This window comes from Salvelinus sp. IW2-2015, linkage group LG4q.1:29 (assembly GCF_002910315.2).
Source record: "Salvelinus sp. IW2-2015 linkage group LG4q.1:29, ASM291031v2, whole genome shotgun sequence".
Classification (NCBI taxonomy): Eukaryota; Metazoa; Chordata; class Actinopteri; order Salmoniformes; family Salmonidae; genus Salvelinus; species Salvelinus sp. IW2-2015.
Window position 1 is genome coordinate 52,466,647 of NC_036842.1, and position 21,394 is coordinate 52,488,040.

General features: G+C 42.8%; 1 pseudogene; it reads left to right on the forward strand.

Annotated features, from left to right (window-relative positions):
- The first annotated feature begins 2,566 nt into the window (after positions 1-2,566).
- The window catches only part of LOC111960950 (harmonin-like), a 50,376-nt pseudogene continuing 31,548 nt past the window's right edge, over positions 2,567-21,394 (forward strand).

Consider the following 21,394-nt stretch of genomic DNA (forward strand, 5'->3'; position numbering starts at 1 on the left):
CTCTATCCTGAGCTACCTCTCTATCCTGACCTACCTATCTGTCCTGAGCTACTCTGTCCCGGAGCTGTCCCTTATTTTGATGTTACCCGGTATATTAGGTGGGTGGAGTAAGAGGTGGTCATTCTGAGGAGAGACGTAAGCTGGATTGACTATGGTGGGGTGGGGACCTCGCCCAGAGCCTGAGCCACCACCTGTCAATGCCCACCCTGACCCTCCCCTAGACTTTGTGGCTGGTGCGCCCGGAGTTCGCACCTTAAGGGGGGGTTATGTCACGTTCCTGACCTGTTTTCTGTTAGTTTTTGTATGTGTTGTTGGTCAGGAGTGAGTTTGGTGGGCAGTCTATGTTTTCTGTTTCTATGTTGGTTAATGGTACCTAATATGGTTCTCAATTAGAGGCAGGTGGTTTCATCCTCTGATTGAGAATCATATTAAGGTAGGTGTTGTCACATTGTTTGTCGTGGGTGGTTGTCTTCCGTGTCTGTGTCTTGCACACCACACGGGACTGTTTCGTTTGTTCGTTCGTTTGATGTAGTCTGTTCCTGTTCGTGAGTTCTTCGTTTAGTTATGTAAGTTCCATGTTCAGGTCTGTCTACGTCGTTTTGTTATTTTGTAATTTTCCAAGTGTTTTTTCCGTGTTCGTCTTCGTCTTTAAATAAATTCAATATGTCATCACACCTCGCTGCATTTTGGTCGAATCCTTGCTCCTCCTCTTCGGATGAAGAGGAGGAGGAGAACCGTTACAGTGGTTCCCAATCAGAGGCAGCTGTCTATCGTTGTCTCTGATTGGGAGCCATATTTAGGTAGCCTGTTTTTCATTGTGTGTTGTGGGTGATTGTTTTCTGTATTAGTTTCCAGACGGAACTGTTTCGGTTGTTCTTTTTTGTTTACTTTGTATTGTAGTGTTCAGTTTAATAAAATGACGAACACTTACCACGCTGCACATTGGTCCGATCCTTGCTACTCCTCATCCGACGAAGAGGAGATCCGTTACAGAGTGGGACATACAGACTAACAAGAAACATGGAAAAATAGATACAACTGAGTGTTTATATTTATATTTAACAAAAATATAAACGCAACATGTAAAGTGTTGGTCCCATGTTTCATGAGCTGAAATAAAAGACCACAGAAATGTTCAGCACAAAAAACGTATTTCTCTTAAATGTGCACAAATTTGTTTACATCCCTGTTAGTGAGCATTTATCTGTTGCCAAGATAATCCATCCACCTGATAGGTGTGGCATATCAAGAAGCTGATTAAACAGCATGATCATTACACAGGTGCACCTTGTGTTGGGGACAATAAAAGGCCACTCTAAAATGTTAAGTTTCTTCACACAACACAATGCCACAGATGTCTCAAGTTTTGATGGAGAGTGCAATTGGCATGCTGACTTCAGGAATGTCCACCAGAGCTGTTGCCAGAGAATTGAATGTTAATTTCTCTACCATAAGCCGACTAATGTCGTTTTATAGAATTTGGCAGTACGTCCAACCGGCCTCACAACCGCAGACCAAGTRTAACCACGCCAGCCCAGGACCTCCACATCCGGCTTCTTCACATGCAGGATCGTCTGAGACCTGCCACCCGGACAGCTGATCAATCTGAGTATTTATGTCTGTAATAAAGCCCTTTTTTGGGGATAAACTCATTCTGAATGGCTGGGCCTGGCTCTTCTGTGGGTGGGTCTCAGACCAACCCATGGTTGCGCCCCTGCCCAGTCATCTGAAATCCATAGATTAGGGCCTAATTTATTTATTTAAATTAACAGATTTCCTTATATGATCTGTAAATCAGTAAACCTTTTGAAATTGTTGCATGTTGAGTTTATATTTTTGCTCAGTATATTTAGCTTTGCACCGTTGTTTTCCCACCAACTAAATTATGAAGCTTCCTGAATTGTAAATACTGTATCCTGAAAACCGGAAACATCCGCTTTTCCCCAGCCCAGCAGTGCCTCAGCAACTGAATACCAGGAGCTATTCTCTGAATAGGGCCACTGCTGTGATCTACCACCATAGAGATAGATAGAGGACTMATTTGTGACATAGTGTCTGTGACAACATGGGCAGTGCCATTGAGGCTACAACCCATAGAGCCCTGCAGTGTAGGTGTCATAATACCCATAAAATCTAGAGGTCAAACAGGGAAATGGTTCCAATAGTTTTTTTCCACCATTAWTTTTTTYCCAAAGCATTTCATTTTTGGTGGATAAATACAGACAAATATATTGATAAAAATCACCTTGTCCTAGARAGATTTACACGGTTATCAAAACGTCACGCCAGGATCAGGCTACACGAAACACAGCCCTTATGTTAAGTGTTTCTAAAATCCCCTATGRGAAARATGAACGGTGACCTCTAGGTTTATGGGTATTATGACTCTTACTGTGGTACTCTATAGGAATCCCCACCCAGTTGACTACTTTGACTACTTTAAAATGGCGGAAGCATGTTGGAAGCACTCATTTGCGCTGCCCATGTTAAAACGGCTTTGGGCCACTAGAGGCCTCTATCATTCTTTATGTCTACCACCCAGCGTTCACTGTCGGTAGCGCCACTGTTGAGAGGGAACTGTCGCTAACAGCAAGATAGAACATCGGTCGGTGGCAGCGTTATTCTTTTGTCGAAAATGGAACGAAAAGTAGCTCGAGAATTTAGGCACAAGGTAAGAACTKAATTTGTTTCTTTTTTGTTTTGGCTGTTATCAAAGTCCTATGATGTACTCTGAACCCTGTTGGGGTAAGGCTTTTGCACAGGTGCCTTTAGATGCGTTTATAATGTCTTCATAGGTGTAGAAAATGTTCATAYAGGACTAACATGTTTTGGCTGGGATTTTAATTGAATTGTTTCATCCTTTATTTCACAATTGTGAAAGTAGACTGTTGTGTTATACAACTGTTATACAACAAGTSAATTCTCTGTAGTGTAGGATTAAAAAGTTGCCCCCTCTTGTAAGGATATTTAATTGAATATATTCCCATTTAATACCATATGTGTGTATAGTCTATACAGTAACAATGTCGATTATAGGGAGAGTGTGTACAGGTAAACTAGGCTTTTATCATGAGTACCTATGGCCCGTGTGTCAGCTTTCCTGATTGGTTACTCTAGTCATTTGTCAGGTGAACTGTGTGTATTGCAAAACGTTCACCTGGTGTTTCCAACATATTTTTGTCTGTTGGTCATTCTAGACCCAACACAAAGATACCAATGATGCGTTTTGTACTTAGCCGTACAATTGTTCACGGATACTCATGGTKACAGTATTCGGGTAATAATGTCAAAAAGAGAAGCGGTGTAAAGGCAACGTGATACGTTTGGGTGTTTTCAGTCCTCTGTAATGTGGACCCAGAGCCATCTGTCCTCTATGTTGTAGCCTCTCACTAGGTCGCTCCCCATTAGATAATTTAGAGCGTGTCAGGGATGTCCAGCCGAGCGGAAAAGGATGGGACGATTTACAGCAGCAATTAGAGACAGAGAGGGGACTGGCAGGCAGGAAGGCATGAGCCACAACAACACTTTTAGATAAGGCTTTAAAAAGAGCTTTATAAATACATTTGATTGATTGACCACAGAACAGCATGCGTTTTTGGTCATGTTTGTGACAATGAATATGTGGTGACAAATGTCTTTTACAGGTGAATATAGGCTACTGTTAGATTGAAGTGGGCCCTTAATCTCTCTTACAGTTTATTTGTTGTATGTGTTGCATTCACCCCTGTGCCTTTGTTGGATGTTTTGAGAATAAGGGAGTTTAAGGGTTTAGAGAACACAAGAGGACTTCATATACGGTATAACATAAGCTGCGGTATCTGGCTGGCTCTTTAGCTTCATCCGTTCAGGGCGCTAAAGTCTGCACATAGTCACCGTTGCTTACCCTGTCTCTCAATGTTGAGTCCGAGAGCGTTACCAAACCATAAATACACTGTCATACACCCAGGAAACTGCATGGTTGAGCTTGTGTGTAGTAATGTGTGTCTAGGTGTCTGCGTGTGCATGTGTGTGAGTGTGTGTATCTCTAAGCCTTTTTGTTGTACACTCTTGGAAGTAAAGCAGCCTCAAATAACCTTTTGGGGTTAAAAAGATTGCCAGCTGTGAGAGTAAATGCCATTCCTGTGCATACGTTTGTACACAATATATATATTTTAAATGCATATTACATATTATACTATTAACATTGCTGACATTGCTCATCCCTAAAGTGGTAGCTCTTCCAACGTTAGGATTTGCGTAGGCTCTTGAGGAACTCATACACCTCTGTAAGCCTCAATGAAGCTACAAAACTGTCAGTGTTCAACCTTAACAATACGGGGGGCCATAAATAAATATCTGAAAGACACACCTCCAATCTTCTTATCTGACCCGCTGGGCCAAAAATAACTATATGCAAGCCAGGCCCCTACTAAGCCACGCCCCCGGTCATTTTATCTGACCGGATTTGTCATTTCTTAATAACCCAGCATCAACAACCAAACCTGTTTCTTTTTTAAAGAAAACCACCTGACTTAAGTGACCCAGTGCCTGCCACCCAGCTGTTGGGCCATCCAAACAACCAAGCATTTTTAAGAGTGTAGGCTAGGTTGAAGATACTGTAGGTAACTAGCGAACTAAGCCAACACTTAATAATTATCATCATGAACAAACGTCATTACCATCACAATAAACGTTATTATTAAAACAAACAGGACCACTTTGGAAACAATCGTTTTAATTAATCATTTTAAGTGATATCCTCTGGGTCCACATTGTACATTTTGTTGTACATGTCTGTTACCCAAAATACATTAAATTCAATTCAATACAGTCATATAATATAATGGGCTTGACAGCCAATGTTGTATTATTCAACATTGATATTAAAATAGTACTCATATAGAAATGGGTAATGTTTTACAAGTTGCTGGCCATCCCATAAAGCCATTGCCGAAAACCACATATTTTCATCTTCTTCTGAGCTTGGCAGCGCAACAAATCCAACATCAAAATAAATTCAAAGTGCTCCGCGCACTCTAGCAAAAGGTTTCCTCCAGGAAACATTAAGGGTTTCCCCATAACCCCTCAATTAACCAAAGGTGCAAATATGAACCTATTGACTGCAATGGTTCCTTGAGTCACCCCTAATTCTAAGAAATGATGGTGGAGGAATGCTTGTCACAGGGATGTACTGTAAGGTGACACTGCTCACCTCACTATTCCAAACCGCCCTCCAACTTCCACCCCTCCTTATCGCTCCCTTACTCCCCCTCCCTAGTCTGGTGGCATAAGTGTGTATACCAGCCCACAGTCCTAGTAAGGGAAAGGGATCTAGAAAACAGGAAAGCTACCTGGCCTTCTACCGCCAGCAACACACAATAGAGATACTATTGATGCTAACGCTCTACAGGCATAGGCACACAAACGCAGCACTGACAAACATATACACAGGTACGTGCCCACACGCGCACACACACACAGAGGCACTCGCACACAGACGGATAGACAACCTTCCTTAATGAAGGAGATGGGGTATATTAATGACTGGCCTAAGCGCTTCCTCAAAACTTTTCTGCAGCAGTTCAGTCGCTACAAGGTAAGATGCACACACTGCTGCGCGCACACACACACACACAAACCTAGGGCTAAAGGGAATGCCCCCTGTTATGCTGAAAGGACCACAGTGGAGAGGGATGTGTCAGTATAGAGACTGCTGCCTTCCCTGGCCGCTGCTATCTTGTCTGTGATGATGAGGATGATGAAGATGAGAATGAGACTAAAGATGCCTTTGCTGTTTAGGTGGAGCTGCTCATTGACAATGAGGCAGAAAAGGATTACCTGTACGATGTCCTGCGAATGTACCACCAGTGAGTACCAGTGGTGTAAATTACTTAAGTAAAAAATACTTTAAAGTACTACTTAAGTAGTTTTTTTGGGGGGTGTCTGTACTTTGCTTTGCTATTTATATTTTTCACAACTTTTACTTCACTACATTCCTAAAGAAAATAATGTACTTTTTACTCCATACATTTTCCCTGTCACCCACAAGTACTCGTTACATTTGAAATGCTTAACAGGATAGAAAATGGTCCAGTTCACACACTTATCAAAAGAACATCCATGGTCATCCCTAATACCTCTGATCTGGCGGACTCACTCAACACAAATGCTTAGTTTGTAAATGATGTTGGAGTGTGCCCCTGGCTATCCATACTTTTAAAAAACAAAACAATTGTGCAGTCTGGTTTGCTTAATATAAAAGATTTTTAAATTATTCATACTTTTACTTGTGATACTTAAGTATATTTTAGCAATTATATTTACTTTTGATACTTAAGTATATTTTAAAACCAAACACTTTTAGACTTTTACTCAAGTAGTATTTTACTGGGTGACTTTCACTTTTACTTGAGTCATTTCATCTTTACTTTTACTCAAGTATGACAATTGGGTACTTTTTCCACCACTGGTGAGTACCACCTTCTCTGTTTGACTTTCACTTTAGTGATAAATTATTGACCTATCATTTTTTTTCAGGATGACAAATTTTCCGACAATTTTCTTCCCTCAACTGATTTGCTGATCCTTTATTTGGGGAAGTGGATTGTTAGTGGGTCTGCCAGGCTCTTGAACAAAATTAAGATGGCCTTTTTTGCGTCACTTCTCTTTCAATAAAAATGGAAAATGGTCAAGCAAATGTCTTGATTTCTTTCCAATTGCAGATGTACGTATAGGAGGATTAAGTCTGCTGTGTGTGTGTGTGTGTGTGTGTGGTGTGTGTGTGTGTGTGTGTGTGTGTGTGTGTGTGTGTGTGTGTGTGCGTGTGCGTGCATGCATGCTTGTGTGTGTGTTGTGTGTGTATACAGGTGTATGGTGGGAGATAGGATTTCATTCAGGACTATGACGATAATGTGGACTGAATGGGGGTGAAGGGGAGTTAGCGTGCTGGTTTCCATGCACTCTTTGTATGGAGCCAGAGACCTGAGACCCCATTGGTTAGACCCATGATCAGTTTTCCGCTGTGCTCCGCCAAGCCGGCAGCTATTCACTAAAGCCCTTTACTCTTTCATACACGAGTCAGGAGTGAAATGGCAAATGTTAATAATCATAGTCATAGGTCTTATGTTCCCATTGGAATTGGTAGGTTGATTGCACATTCTTGGAATCCTTGATGGCCCATAAGGCCATGCGTTTATCATACTGTTCTGTACTAGTCATTCTGTGTGCCGCTTTGTCCTCATAATCATGTAGTCAACGATAGGAATGATGAAGAAAGTCATCAAAACATCTCGCTCTCTCCTGAATGACTGTGCAGTGTGGCGTGTGTGCGCTTGTGCGTGTTGAGCTGTCCTTTGACCCTCTGCCCTCTCCCTCAGGTCCATGGAGCTGCCAGTGTTGGTGGGGACCTGAAGCTGGTCATCAACGAGCCCAGTCGCCTGCCGCTGTTTGATGCCATCCGGCCCCTCATTCCCTCAAACACCAGGTGGAGTACGACCTGCTCACCCCCAAGAGGTCACGGTGAGTGGAGGGGTCGCTGCCACCCACCAGGCTGGAGCCCATAGACTTTCAATACGATGCACTTGTCTTATACCATGTAATTACTCTCTTAGTACTTATAGGCAACGAGAATGTGCACCAATTTGATGACACAGAACTGATAACCCCTTCTCCACCCTTTCCTGTCATCCTCCATCTAACCCCTTCTCCTTCTCCTCTCCTGTCTTCCCTTTCGTCCCTCCCTCTTCATCCTGGTGGTGCAGTAAGTGAAGGAGGTGCGTCTGGATCGTACTCATCTGAGGGCTGGGTCTGAGTGTGAGAGGGGCCTGGAGTTCGGCTGTGGTCTCTTCATCTCACAGATCGTCAAGGATGGACAAGCTGGAAACAGTGGCCTGCAGTGTGGTGTTGTGGTTGTGTGTGTGTGTGTGTGTGGTGTGTGTGTGTGTGTGTGTGTGTGTGTGTGTGTGTGTGTGTGTGTGTGGTGTGTGGTGTGTGTGTGTGTTGGGTGTGTGTGTGTTTGCGTGCGTGCGTGTTGTGTGTGCAATCACTTGTGCATGCATCGAATAAAGTCAACCCGAGAAACAAACCGCTTTGGTAAAAACATCCAGGAACTTTTTAAGTACCTTCCTGTCCTTCATCTCTTCCTGAAGCCATTTGCTCCTGATCACGACTCAGACTGATTGGATCTGCTTTTCCGTCAGTCTGCTGTAGTTATTCCCCTCAACCAGCGTGACAAGATGTCACACACTTCCATTAGCTCAATAACCGGTGACACAAATGACACACACTACAGCTGAGTGGACACAGCCATCCTGTCTGGCATTTAGAAAAAAAACACTTCTGAGACCCAGTGAGCACAAGACGTTGACTTACCCAGTGAGCACAAGACGTTGACTTATTTTCAACCCAAAATACGTATTTTCAACGTCTTTGCTCATATAGTACCTAGTATGGAGGGTGGATGGGATGTGGTCAAATATCTAAAGAGAAGCAAACATACACTGTGAAACATAACACTCAGAAAAGTAGCACACACTGCACACTACATAAAAAGTGCTGGTCGTAACGTCTGACCTCTGTGTGACCTCCAGATGGGAGATGAGATTGTCCGCATCAATGGATACGCCATCTCTTCCTGTATCCCACGAGGAAGTCATCAACCTCATCAAGACCAAGAAAATCGTGTCGCTCAAAGTCAGGCGTAAGTTAAACAAAATCCACCCAACCAATATACTCACTCCTCCTCATGTCAAATACAAATATGAATATGAATAACTTACTTCAATTTTGATCCTTTTATTTGTGCAGAGGTTGGGATGATACCATGGAAGAGGTAGGGCTGTTTCTCTCTTTGTTGGTATTGTATTTGACACCTTTCTGCTTTAGAAAAGACTGTGATCAAAATAAAACCAGAAACTATATCCTGGGCAAGGGGTATCCGGTGAGCACTGAGATGATAGCTTGATTATTGATTGATGTATTTCCTGTGCCAGGTGTTGCTCACAAAATCTTATTCAAGGGACCTTCCTGGTTAAATAAACCTGGAATAAATACATAAATGAATATAGAATCGGATTTATCCTCCGCTTTCTGTTCTTCTCCAGTTCCACAGAGGAGCCTCTGAAGTGGCAGTTCGTGGACCAATTTGTGTCTGATTCTGGGGTGAGAATGAGATTTGTTTTCTTTGAGATTAAATATTCTCTCCTATTCTTTGAAGTGTAACACCCTTTGGCCCTTCTTCTGTCACATTTTAGTAATTTAGTAAACACTTATCCAGAGTGACCTACAAATAAGGAGGCAGAAAAAAAAACACACTAATGCAACCACGGAATTGTACAATCTCTCTTTCTCTCTCTGCCCTCCCCCTCCCCCCCCTCTCTCTCTTCTCTCTCTCTCTCTCTCTCTCTCTCTCTCCCTCTCTCCTCCTTCTCCTCCTCGCTCTCTCGCTCTCTCTCTCTCAGGACAAGAAGAGCAGTGTGGCAGGCCTGGCATCCATGGGAGGGAAGGAGATCAAGGAGAAGAAGGTGTTCCTGAGCCTGGTGGGCACCAAGGGCATGGGCGTCAGCATCTCCAGTGGCCCCACACAGAAGCCTGGCATCTACATCAGTAACGTCAAATCTGGCTCCCTCGCTGTTGAAGTAGGACTGCAGGTAAGAGTTTGGCCCTGTTTAGCTACTGTAAACCACTTTGAAATGAACACGTGGAAATGTATCACGATGACAACCAGTCGACTCGTTGGCTTGCGAACATACATTTTTTTTCCTTTGTTTTGCGCATCAGCCAATTCAAATCATTGACTTAATTGCTCGTGATAAAACACTAGATGTTAGCTGTTCCCATTAGACAACCTGGCACATTTAGCCCTATGCTAAACTGACCAGCTGGAAGTGATTATTTCCTGTAACAAATTTGGCATCAGTCTGTCAAAGATCTTAAGACTTTATATCCACCAAACAATGGCATTTCTTAAAATATATTTTAAACCTCAAAATTCAAGGTTTACTTTTGTTCCACTTGGAACAGCTGTCGTGTTCCAGTATTTCATCCTTGACTAGGCTACTACCCACTGGGCACACCAGGTCATTTCAACGTGGATAATTGGGTAATAATATTTGGTTGAGACATTGATCAATGAGATTACAACCTGCTGTATATTCACCCACTCAAAAAATACAACCAAAAGTTAGTTGAATTTCTAATGTGTTATCGCTATGCTTTCAACCATCTAAAAGCACAACCAAATTCCAATAGAAAACAATGTCAGAAATTCAACCATTTAAAAGCACAGCAAAGTTGAAATGGAATACAATGTCAGACTTATCCATGCTATCTTGAACATTCACACTTTACATGATTACATAAGGAGAAATGACAGTAACCTATTTTAAGGTTGAATGTTACGTTAGTTTGTAAGATAGTAAATAGCCTTAACTTCAGGCTATCTTGTAAAAGTAATATTGAATTGTGTTTGGTTGACAACGCAACCAAATATCAACATTTAAAGGAGATATACAGTGTATTCGGAAAGTTTTCAGACCCCTTCACTTTTTCCACATTGTTACGTTAAAGCTTTATTCTAAAATGGATTAAATTCATGTTTTTCCTCATCAATCTACACACATTAACCCATAATGACAAAGCAAAAACCGATTTTTAGAAATGGTCGCAAATAAATTAAACATAAAAAACATAATGGTGTTAGACGGGTGAGGAGCTGTGTCTAGTTTTCTCCAGACATAATGCTTTTTTATTCAGGCCAAAAAGTAAAATGTTTTCCTTATGCTCTCAAAGTCTTTTTGCAAACTCCAGGCATGCTGTCATGTGCCTTTTTCTCAGGAGTGGCTTCCGTTTGACCACTCTCCCATAAAGCCCAGATTGGTAAAGTGCTGTAGAGACTGTTGTAGTTCAGGCAGGTTCTCCCATCTCAGCCAAGGAACTCTGTAGATCTGGCAGAGTGGTCATTGGGTTCTTGATCACCTCCTTGACCAAGGCCCTTTTTGCCCGGTTGCTCAGTTTGGTTGGACGGCCAGCTCTAGGCAGAGTCTTGGTAGTTCCATAATTTTTGTCAATTTCCCACTCTGTTCCTGGAAACTTTCAACACTCTAGAAAATGTTTTATAGCCTTCCTCAGATACATGCCTCATCACAATTCTATCTCAGAGATCTACAGCCAGCTCCTTGGTATGGTATAGTTTCTTCTCTGACATGTACTGTCAACTGTGGGACTTTATATACTGTACACAGGTGTGTTTCTTTCTAAATCATGTCCAAACAATTGAATTGGCCACAGGTGGACTCCAATCAAGTTGTAGTGACATCTCAAGGATGATCAATGGAAATTGGATGCACCTTATCTCAATTTGGAGTGTCATAGCAAAGGGGTGTGAATACTTAGTTATATAAGATATTTCTTTATTTCATTTTCAATACATTTGCAAAAATTTCTAGAAACATGTTTTCACTTTGTCATTATTGGTTATTGTGTGTAGATGGGTGAGAAAAATATATATTTATTGAACTTCTTAGGAATCGGCGTCCCGTCAACGGGGCAGTTGTAAATCATGCAGCGCCGTGTGTCACGATGGCAGATTATAGAGAAACAACAAATGTCGGTACATATAAGTGTCTTATATCGGCTGAAAGCTTAAATTCTTGTTCATATAACTGCACTGTCCAATTTACAGTAGCTATTACTGCGAAAAAATGCCATGCTATCGTTTGAGGAGAGCTCCTAACAACAAAACACTTTTTTCACCGCGATAAGTTTGATAAATTCACCTCTGAAGGTGAAATGTGTACTTACATTCTGAAATCTTGCTCTGATTTATCATCGAAAGGGTCCCAGAGATAACATAAAGTGTYGTTTTGTTAGATAAAATCATTTTTCATATCCTAAAAAGGTCCATACAGCATGCATGATCGATTTTGTAGTTCCACTCATTCAATTTGCAAAGAAAGGAATCTGTGAAAATCTCACCCTAAACATTGTTTCAACCAGTCAAATTACGTTCGTATTTATTCCTCAGAGATCCTAGAACGTAACCAGACTTTAACCATATCATTAGGAGGGTAGTATATCMTATAGGACACCAAATTTGGTCCGGGAGCGACKCCTTCAYGGCGCGCCGATGACACGGGCGGTCTTCACTCAAACAAAGCTAGCTAGATAGCCAATGAGCTGGGCTTTACGGGAGTCCCGTATCTCATATCTGTCGCACAATTTTGCTGCTAACCTTGTGCGACAGCAAGCCTTTCCCTTTTGGACAAAAATGGCAAGAATATGGAGAGTTATGAAAACTGGATGTTTTGCAAATGTTGAACTTACAATATGGCTACTAATACTGGAAAAGCTAAATCAAAGTCCAAGTATACAGATTTGACGATATTCTTGCAGAAAWWTTTTTATGTAAATGCATCCTTCACACTAAATGTCATGTAGCTTGCTCATACTTCAAGTTATCAGTCTGAAACTTTGCACATACACTGCGCCCTCTTGTGGACACCATCGGAATTACAACCAGAGTGATGGCTAGATTGCTAGATACAAAAAAAAAAATGTTTTTTGCTTTGTATTTTCGTCTACCAGATCTATTGTGTTATATTCTCCTGCATTCAATTCACATTTCCACAAACTTCAAAGTGTTTCCTTTGAAATGGTACCAAGAATATGCATATCCTTGCTTCAGGTCCTGAGCTACAGGCAGTTAGATTTGGGTATGTCATTTTAGGCGAAAATTGAAAAAAAGGGGGCTATCCCTAAGAAGTTTTAAATGAAGGCACTGTATTTGGGTCCTAGTATGCCACAATGTCCCAATGTGGATCCAAATAATGTACTGAAATGTGTGTGTGTTTTTGCATGGTTGGTATTGTGGATTGTATTGTGTTTTGTGTTGGTAGATTGGTGACCAGATCGTGGAGGTGAACGGGGTGGAATTTACTAATCTGGACCACAAAGAGGTAGGACACATGAAATGCAGACAAAGGTTTGATAACTCCAGAAAACTGTTTTGCTTGGTAAATAATGCATTTGCTTTGGAAAGTTTCATTTTTATTGCTCAGTTAAGTTTTTGTCTTTATTGCGTCTGCAGGCTGTAAGAGTTCTGAAGAGTAGCAGGAGTCTAACCATCACAGTTCTCACCGGCGCTGTAAGTACACCGCCAGGGCCTCCCCCACCCCCAAAACATTTGAGTGGCCCCCCGCTTGACAGCGGAGAGAAGAAATGTAAGTACACTTCCTGCAATTCTACACGTTTTGCCATGGGGCTTAGAGAAAATKTTGCACTTTTGAAGCACGTTTGCTGCAATTCTACACATTTTGCCATGGGGTGGAGAGAAGATTTAGCCATTTTAGAACTAATTGCATGCAACTCGACTCGTTTTGCCATAGGGCAGAGAGAAAATTTTGCACKTGTCCTGCGTGCCGGGTCGGTAATCCAACCGTGATTACTACAAGTTTAGATAGCTGGCTAGACATGGGCTAATTGAGTGACTGTCAGTGACTGACATAACAAAAGAAAACCTGCTGATACACAACCAAATTTTGAAACTGCACAATGTGTATTCTACTACTCTTAACTCTCAACACAAAGTTGAGACTCCAACTCATTTACTTTTGGTTCAGGGGTCCCCTAGCGGCCGCGGGACCCTAAAAGGTTGCTTATGTCACTTATGCCTAAGGCCGGCCCTATGAATAGTGCTTCCTCAACATTTCCCCAATTTATCTGCAGCGGCGTCTTACTTGATGTATTACTTTTACATGCTGACTAGACTGCACCATCGCGAACATGTTTATTTTGTCCATTCATCCCAGACGCGGACACGAAGGTTGAAATATCAAAACAAACTCTGAAACAACTATATTCATTTATATTAATTTGGGGACAGGTCGAAACACATGAAACATTCATGACCATTTAGCTCGCTTGCTGTTGCAAGCTAATTTGTCCTGGGATATAAACATTGGGTTGTTATTTTACCTGAAATGCACAAGGTCCTTTTTTTCTGGATCTTTGTAGAATTTTGACCCATTTGGAGTCATAAAATCATGTGTTCTCTAGTCCGACAATTATTCCATCGATAAAAGGGGAAACCTAGTTCGTTTCCAGTGATCTCTCCTTCTTCGGTCTTGTTCTTCTTCTTCTGTGGACTTTATATGGCGGTTGGCAACCAACTTTAAGGTGCATTACCTCCACCAACTGGACTGGAGTGTGGACCTCAGTTCATCTTTTGTTTCACCCACGTGGGTATATGCTCCTAAAAACCAATGAGAGAGATGGGAGAGGCGGGACTTGCAGCGCGTCAAGCATAAAAAATAGGACCAAGTTCTATTTTAGCGCCTGCCTACGCAGATGCTCGTTGGCACCCGCGAGCAGTTTGGATTAAATGATTGAATAACATGCATGTGTACATTTATTTTGCAATGCGAGCGGTGTGTTCAGCATGTTAGTTCCTACTGGAGTCTCGCATACCCCGAGCAGTTTTGACAATTTTGGAAAATGTGAATAACTTTGATAAAAATCTATCTTCTATCCAAGTTTACCCTAGAGCCAAGTAAGCTTTATACTCCCACCACAGTTTACACAGGTAATGCAGAAGACAACAACATCTGCATCAGTGGAGGCTGCTGCGGGGAGCACGGCTCGTAATAATGGCTGGAACGGAGCAAATGGAATGGCATCAGACACATGGAAACCGTGCGTTTGACRTATTTGATAGCATTCCACTCATTCCGCTCCAGCCATTACCACGAGCCCCTCCTCCCCAATTAAGGTGCCACCAACCTCCTGTGATCTGCATTATATCCACCTACAGAGTAGGATAATGTGTATGTCTATTTTTAGAACATTTACCCAGACAAAGTCTGCTTCTGGAGGAGAACATGACTCATTTCGGAAAGTCATTTACCAGGTGGTTGTCATCAGGCCTCAGTTACAGGGCTGTGTTCTTGTCACACGCCATCTTCTCTCATTTACTGCTAGCAGAGGAAATACCGTTCAATTGAGAATTGTTCCTGTGTGTGTTCTGTTGATTTGTGTGCAAACAAGTGCAGAGTGCCTTCTTATTGATTCGTCCGTATACTTGAGCGAGTTAACACCGGTGACATACAGTTAACTGTCAAAATAAAGGAAATGCTTGAGTTAATGAAGTCTTGAAAGTAGGTGCTTCCACGCAGGTGTGGTTGCTGAGTTAATTACACTCGTGGGAATGGGCCAATATGGATAGGGCTAAATGTAAATGTTTCTTACAGAAGAAATATGAAATGCATAACCATGCTAGTTATTGAAAGGGAACATTTTGGAGATTATGGGAACATAAGAATTTGTTCTTAAATAAGAATTTGTTCTTAAATAAGAATTTGTTCTTAACTGACTTGCCTAGTTAAATAAAGGTTAAAAAGAAATACAAAATACAAATAAAAAATTATTAGACACAACAGTTTATTTATTTATTTTACTAGGCATGTCAGTTAAGAGCAAATGCTTATTTACAATGACGGCCTAGGAACAGTGGGTTAACTGCCTTGTTCAGGGGCAGAACGACAGACTTCTACCTCGTCAGCTCGGGGATTCGATCTAGCAACCTTTCAGTTACTGGCCCAACACTCTAACCACTAGGCTACCTGATGCYTCGTGGCAAGCTCACCTTAAATAAGACTGAATCTTGGTTTGCAGGGAACGCAGTCACAAGTGCATTCAGGTGCGTGTGCTGCAGAACATTTYTTTCTCTCTCAATAGACAAACATAGTCTCATTCTGTTCAGAACAACCCAGGGTATGATGTCATGTCATCTTGTAACTAAATGTACATCAAACATAGTGATCATAAACGTTGACACTGTTTATGACATGAGATTTATGATATGGAAATGTTGAAGTGCACATTTGGACTCACGGGTGTTTGGCTTGCTTGTATGACATCAACGCTGTAGTTATTATAATCCTCAACGTCTTTCAAAATACATAGTCCCCTTAATTTACAGACAAAAGTTGCCCAGTTAGCGGGAGGGGGGCAACTTCTTGTCGCGCGAGTTGCTCCAGTTCAGAACAGACTGTCAGCCGTATCAAGTGTTTGGGTGTCCAACCTAAGAGCCATACATTATATATACAACGTTTGGTAATCGATATGAGGTTTTTAATTCTAAGGCTCACCAAATGTTTAAAAATTGAGATATTTGAACCCTCCCCTTCCTGATTGTCCGTCTGCCCCCCCCCCCCCCCCCCCCCACGAGGGGTTGTTTATGACAGACGAGGAGCGTCTGGCGGTGGAGGCTCGCAGGGAGCTGGACAGACGAGAGTTGATGCACCAGAAAAGGGTTGCCCTGGAGACTAACAAGATGGTCAAGGAGCAGCAGGAGAAAGAGAGGCAGTGAGTGGATATCAGTGGACTGATTGATTGGTTGATTCGTTTTGAGATTTAAAACCCAATTTAAACCACATAATTGGATGTATGGCATTTAAAATCATCAAAGGCAACTCAAAGAAGTGGTCAAACATATTTCCAATGTGGCTGGGGCTTTATCAGAATAGATAAGGCCCTTTGGAGGGAMAACTATTGTACTGAACTATTGTACGGAAAGGCAGCCCAAAGAATGATGGGAAGGTTGGACAGAAAAAGTAACAAAACCAGCAACTGATGACTATAAATGATTATTTYATTCAGAGAGCTGAAGCTTTGGCAATTGGGAATTCATAAACTGATCATTATGTATTTTTGCTAAAAGTTATTGTTGTCTGTGCATATGCTTTATGAAGAGAAGCCTCTCTTGACACACCCAGAGAGAGAGGGAGAGCACAGACAATAAGTGAGGACTGAAACATACTGTATGTTGGTTTTCACTTGTTAACCCACGTTCAGTTTGCCAAAATAGTCAGGTGCTGACAGCCATAGAGCACAGAGACTTTATCTCTTGGCTCTGTACACTAGAAAATAACAGGCTTTTCACTAGCAGTGATAGCAATCAGAGACAAGCAAAACAAAATATTCGTTTTTTTTCTGATTGACACATGAGATATACACTAAGTATGCCAGTGTATATCCTAATATTCAGAACAGCCTCAATTCGTACGGGAATGGACACTACAAGGTGTCGAAAGCTTTCCACGGGGATGCTGGTCGATGTTGACTCCGATACTTCCCACAGTTGTGTCAAGTTGGCTGGATGTCGTTTGGGTGGTGGACCATTCTTGATACACAAGGGAAACTGTTGAGCGTGAAAAACCCAGCAGCGTTGCATACCCCGTTCAAAGGCATTTCAATATTTTGTCTTGCCCTGTTACCATCTGAATGGCGCACACACAMAATCCATGTCTCAATTGTCTCGAGGCTTAAACATCCTTCTTTAACCTGTCTCCTCCCCTTCATCTACACYTATTGAAGTGGATTTAACAAGTGACATCAGTAAGGGATCATAGCTATTCACCTGGATTCRCCTGGTTAGTGTGTCATGGAAAGAGSAGTGTGTTCTTAATGTTTTGTACACTCAGTGTACMAACTTGTCATCAACATGGCTTTCACAGTGAATCTATTATACTGACGCTATCTCCAGAAGAATAGGCTGTACTATATACAGTATCTCAGTCCTATACAATTTCAGAATATGTTATTTCCCATAAAATTGGATTTTAGTCATCCATACCGTACATGTCAATATATATAAATGTTTCTTTGTGTTGCGAACAGGAGAAAGATGGAGATTTCTCAGAAGACTGCTGAGGAAGAGGAACGCTATCGGAAGGAGATGAAGAAGTGGGTTTTCACCCCGCTTTGCATATTTATTGCAAAGCGTGTGTATCTTGTATGTTACGTACATAATGTTACGCATATGACTAATTATTTCCGTAGTGAAACAGGCAGATCAGTCAGGGACTGGGAGTATTGCATGAAGGGAASCCAGGATCTATCAAAACTGCACAGACCGTGTAGTTGAGATCAGAGAGCTTCAGTTCTCTTGTGTGTTCACAACTATATCAGAGAATGTTTAGTTTGGGTGGCCCAGTGACCTCCTGACCTGTGTGTGTCTATGTGTGCGCGCTTGTGTGGATGCATGCGTGCCTGTGTGTGCGTAGGATCGAGGCTGCGGAGAGGAAGCACCACAGGGAGTGGGAGGAGGACTGGGCGCCTAGAGAGCAACCCAAAACCAAGAGTCCCTCTCCGGCCCCGCCCGAAATCAACACCACACCCCCCAAGTCCAAGAACTCTGGTAAGGACAGTGGGTCAGGTGGTACCTCTGATAGTGTCTAATGAATCTGTAGAGCAGGGGTACTCAACTCTTACCCCACAAGGTCCGGAGCCTGCTGGTTTTCTTTTCTACCTGATAATTAATTGCACACACCTGGTGTCACAGGTCTAAATAAAATCATATTTTACATGCGCCGAATACAACAAGTGTAGACCTTACAGTGTAATGCTTATTTACGAGCCCCTAACCAACAATGCAKTTGAAAAGAATACGAAGAAGAATAAGAAATAAAAGTAACAAGTAATTAAAGAGCAGCAGTAAAATAACAATAGCGAGACTATATACAGGGGGGTATATAACCGGGGGCACTGGTTAGTTGAGGTAATATGTACATGTAGGTAGAGTTATTAAAGTGACTATGCATAGATGATAACAACAGAGAGTAGCAGCGGTGTAAAAGAGGTGGGGGGGGGGGCAATGCAAATAGTCTGGGTGGCCATTTGATTATATGTTCAGGAGTCTTATGGCTTGGGGGTAGAAGCTGTTTAGAAGCCTCTTGGACTTAGACTTGGCGCTTCCTGACTACATGAGCGCCCCTGACTAGAGGGGAACAATGAAAAAATGCAGTTGAACTGTCTTCGAGGTCCAGAGTTGCGTTTGAGGGCTATAGATGAATGAATAGATCCAAGGAAGACCGTGTAGATCAGCAGAAACTGTAAGGGCCTAGATTTACAGTTGTGTTTCATCTCTTTGCATGCTGTCTGTCTCCTCTCTTCCTCCACTGTGTGCCGTGCTTCTCTGACTCCCTTCACTGCCAGACATTGGAGCAAGCTCTTTTCAGGCTGACGACGACGATGAAGAGCAGCAGGAGGTGGAGGAAGAGGGGAKTGAAGTGAGTGACGGGTCTCACAGTGTACCCACAGATCGCAGCGTCAGAGACGCACTACAATACCACTCGCAACATGCTCGATTTCCTTTGACAATCAAAACCCATTGACAGGCTCCCACACCTTAGTAGGGCTAGCCTGGATRCTAGGCTGTTTCTGCTTTAGCTAGCTTTTCATGTATTTCCGAAACTGCCTAGCATTCATCTTAACAAGGTGCCATCTTTCTGAATACAACCCCTTGAGCYGTCTTTCTCCATTCATTTCTGTTGCGTGCAGTGGATTTAGTTGACGAACTGTAGCATGCTTTTTATCTCTAGTTGCTGAAGTTCTGCTCTGAGTCCTCCTTAGCCTGAGTGTCAGTCTGTTTCTGCTCTCTTCATGGAATTGTGATGCAATACATGCATGACAGTTTGGCTTGACAATGACAGTGGAGTAGGCAAAAGCMCAAACAAATCTGGGACCAGGCTAATTCCTGCCTCGGCATCCGAGTGACTCTGTTTGGCGTTGTTTTTTTCTCTATAGCTTTTGGATGGTTTTATCGCTACGAAGGGAAGCTGCCCACACTCCGCAAGGTACTCTGTACGGTCGCAGTTTGGTGTGCTGTGAGATGTGTTCTGTCAAAGCTAACTGACATATTTAACTTCGAGCAAAAAAACTTCACTTGTTTACTGGTTCTGTCACCACAATGCTGTGGCAGTTCTATAATATATTATTGTAGAACCTTAATGTGTAGTTTCTGGTCTTGGTCCTTGGACGGTTTGTACGGTTTGGGGTGGAATGGGTTCTGGTTTCTCCCTGGTTTCTATAACGATAAACATGAATGATGTCTCAGAAAGGAGAGAAGAAGAGGAAGAAGAAGAAGGTGTCCAACACGGACACCCTGCAGGAACAGAGGAAAAACAAGAAGGAGATGGAGTTTGAGCTCAAGCTGGCTGCAGAGAAAGAGGAGATGTATGAACGAGAGAAGCAGCTGAAGATCAGTAGACTGGTGCAGGAGGTAGGAGTAATGATCAGTAAACTGGCATAGGAGGTAGGAGGAATGATCAGTAGACTGGCGCAGGAGGTAGGAGTAATGATCAGTAGACTGGCGCAGGAGGTAGGAGTAATGATCAGTAGACTAGAGAGATAAGAAGTAAGAGTAGGAGATTATGTTTAAGGAATCTCGGACAGCTGCACGGCAGTCGCTCACGTTTTTTGGTTTTAGTAGATGTGCAGCTATGTAGACCTCTGTCTCTGGTATGTCAGGAGTAGCGAGTCTCTGTATCGCGCTACTTAGTCATGTGCTGCCCTGTGTGCATAGGCGGAGGTAGGCGTTAGTGGCGTCAAGTGGATCTAGGAGTGCACAGACTGCTGCATCTCAGTGGAGGCAATAGAGGAGCGTGAATGACACTATGTAGGATACCTTGAGCTGTCAGAGATCGGGATCATGTGAAAGTCATTGTTGGCAGTAGTAGATCTGGGAGCAGAGGGAGGAGTGGCGTGATCGCAAGATATTGGCCGGCAGCCTGGTGCTGCGGAGGTGTAGGAGTATGATTACAGTAGAGCTGACGTGCGAGGGAGGTGAGGGACGTCAATGATGCAGCATTAAAACTTGGCCGGCAGGAGGTGAGTGAGTTAAAATGATCAGGAATAGAGACATGGTGCAGGTGGAGGGTGGGTAGGGTATATGATGCAGTTTAGAGCTGTGGCCACAGGAGGTAGGAAGTAATGGATCAGTAGAGACCTGGGTGTTTCAGGAGGGCTAGGAATAACATGAGTCAGGTAGATGGCTAGACGCAGGGAGTGTAGCGAGTGAAATGGATGCAGCTAAAGCTGGCAGCAGAGGTAGGAGTAATGATCATTAGACTGGCGCAGGAGGTAGGAGTGAATTATCCAGAGTAGAGATCTTGGCATGCAGGAGGTAGGAGTAGATTGACAGTATGACGGGCAGATAAGGAGGTCTAGGAGGTATAATCAGTAAGACTGTGGCAGGGGTAGGAGTAGATGAGTCAGTAATTAACTGGTAAGCAGGACAGGTAAGGGAAGGTAATAGAACAGGTAGGACTGGCTGCATGTGTTGTGGTATTGTGGGATAAATGGATGCAGTAGATCTGTGGCAGGCATGCTGAGGTAGAAGTAATGATGCAGGTAGACTGGGGTGGCTAACAGGAGGTAGGGCAGTAGATGAAGCAGTATGACTGAGGGCAGCGGAAAGGTGGCAGTAATAAGATCAGTAACCTGGGCGAGTGTAGATGGGAGTAATCAGACGTCAGTAGAACTGGCACAGGAGTGTGGGAGTAATGATGCCCCCCCCAGTAGATTGGCAACAGGGAGGGTAGGAGATAATCGATGATGTAGACTGGCAGACAGGAGCTAT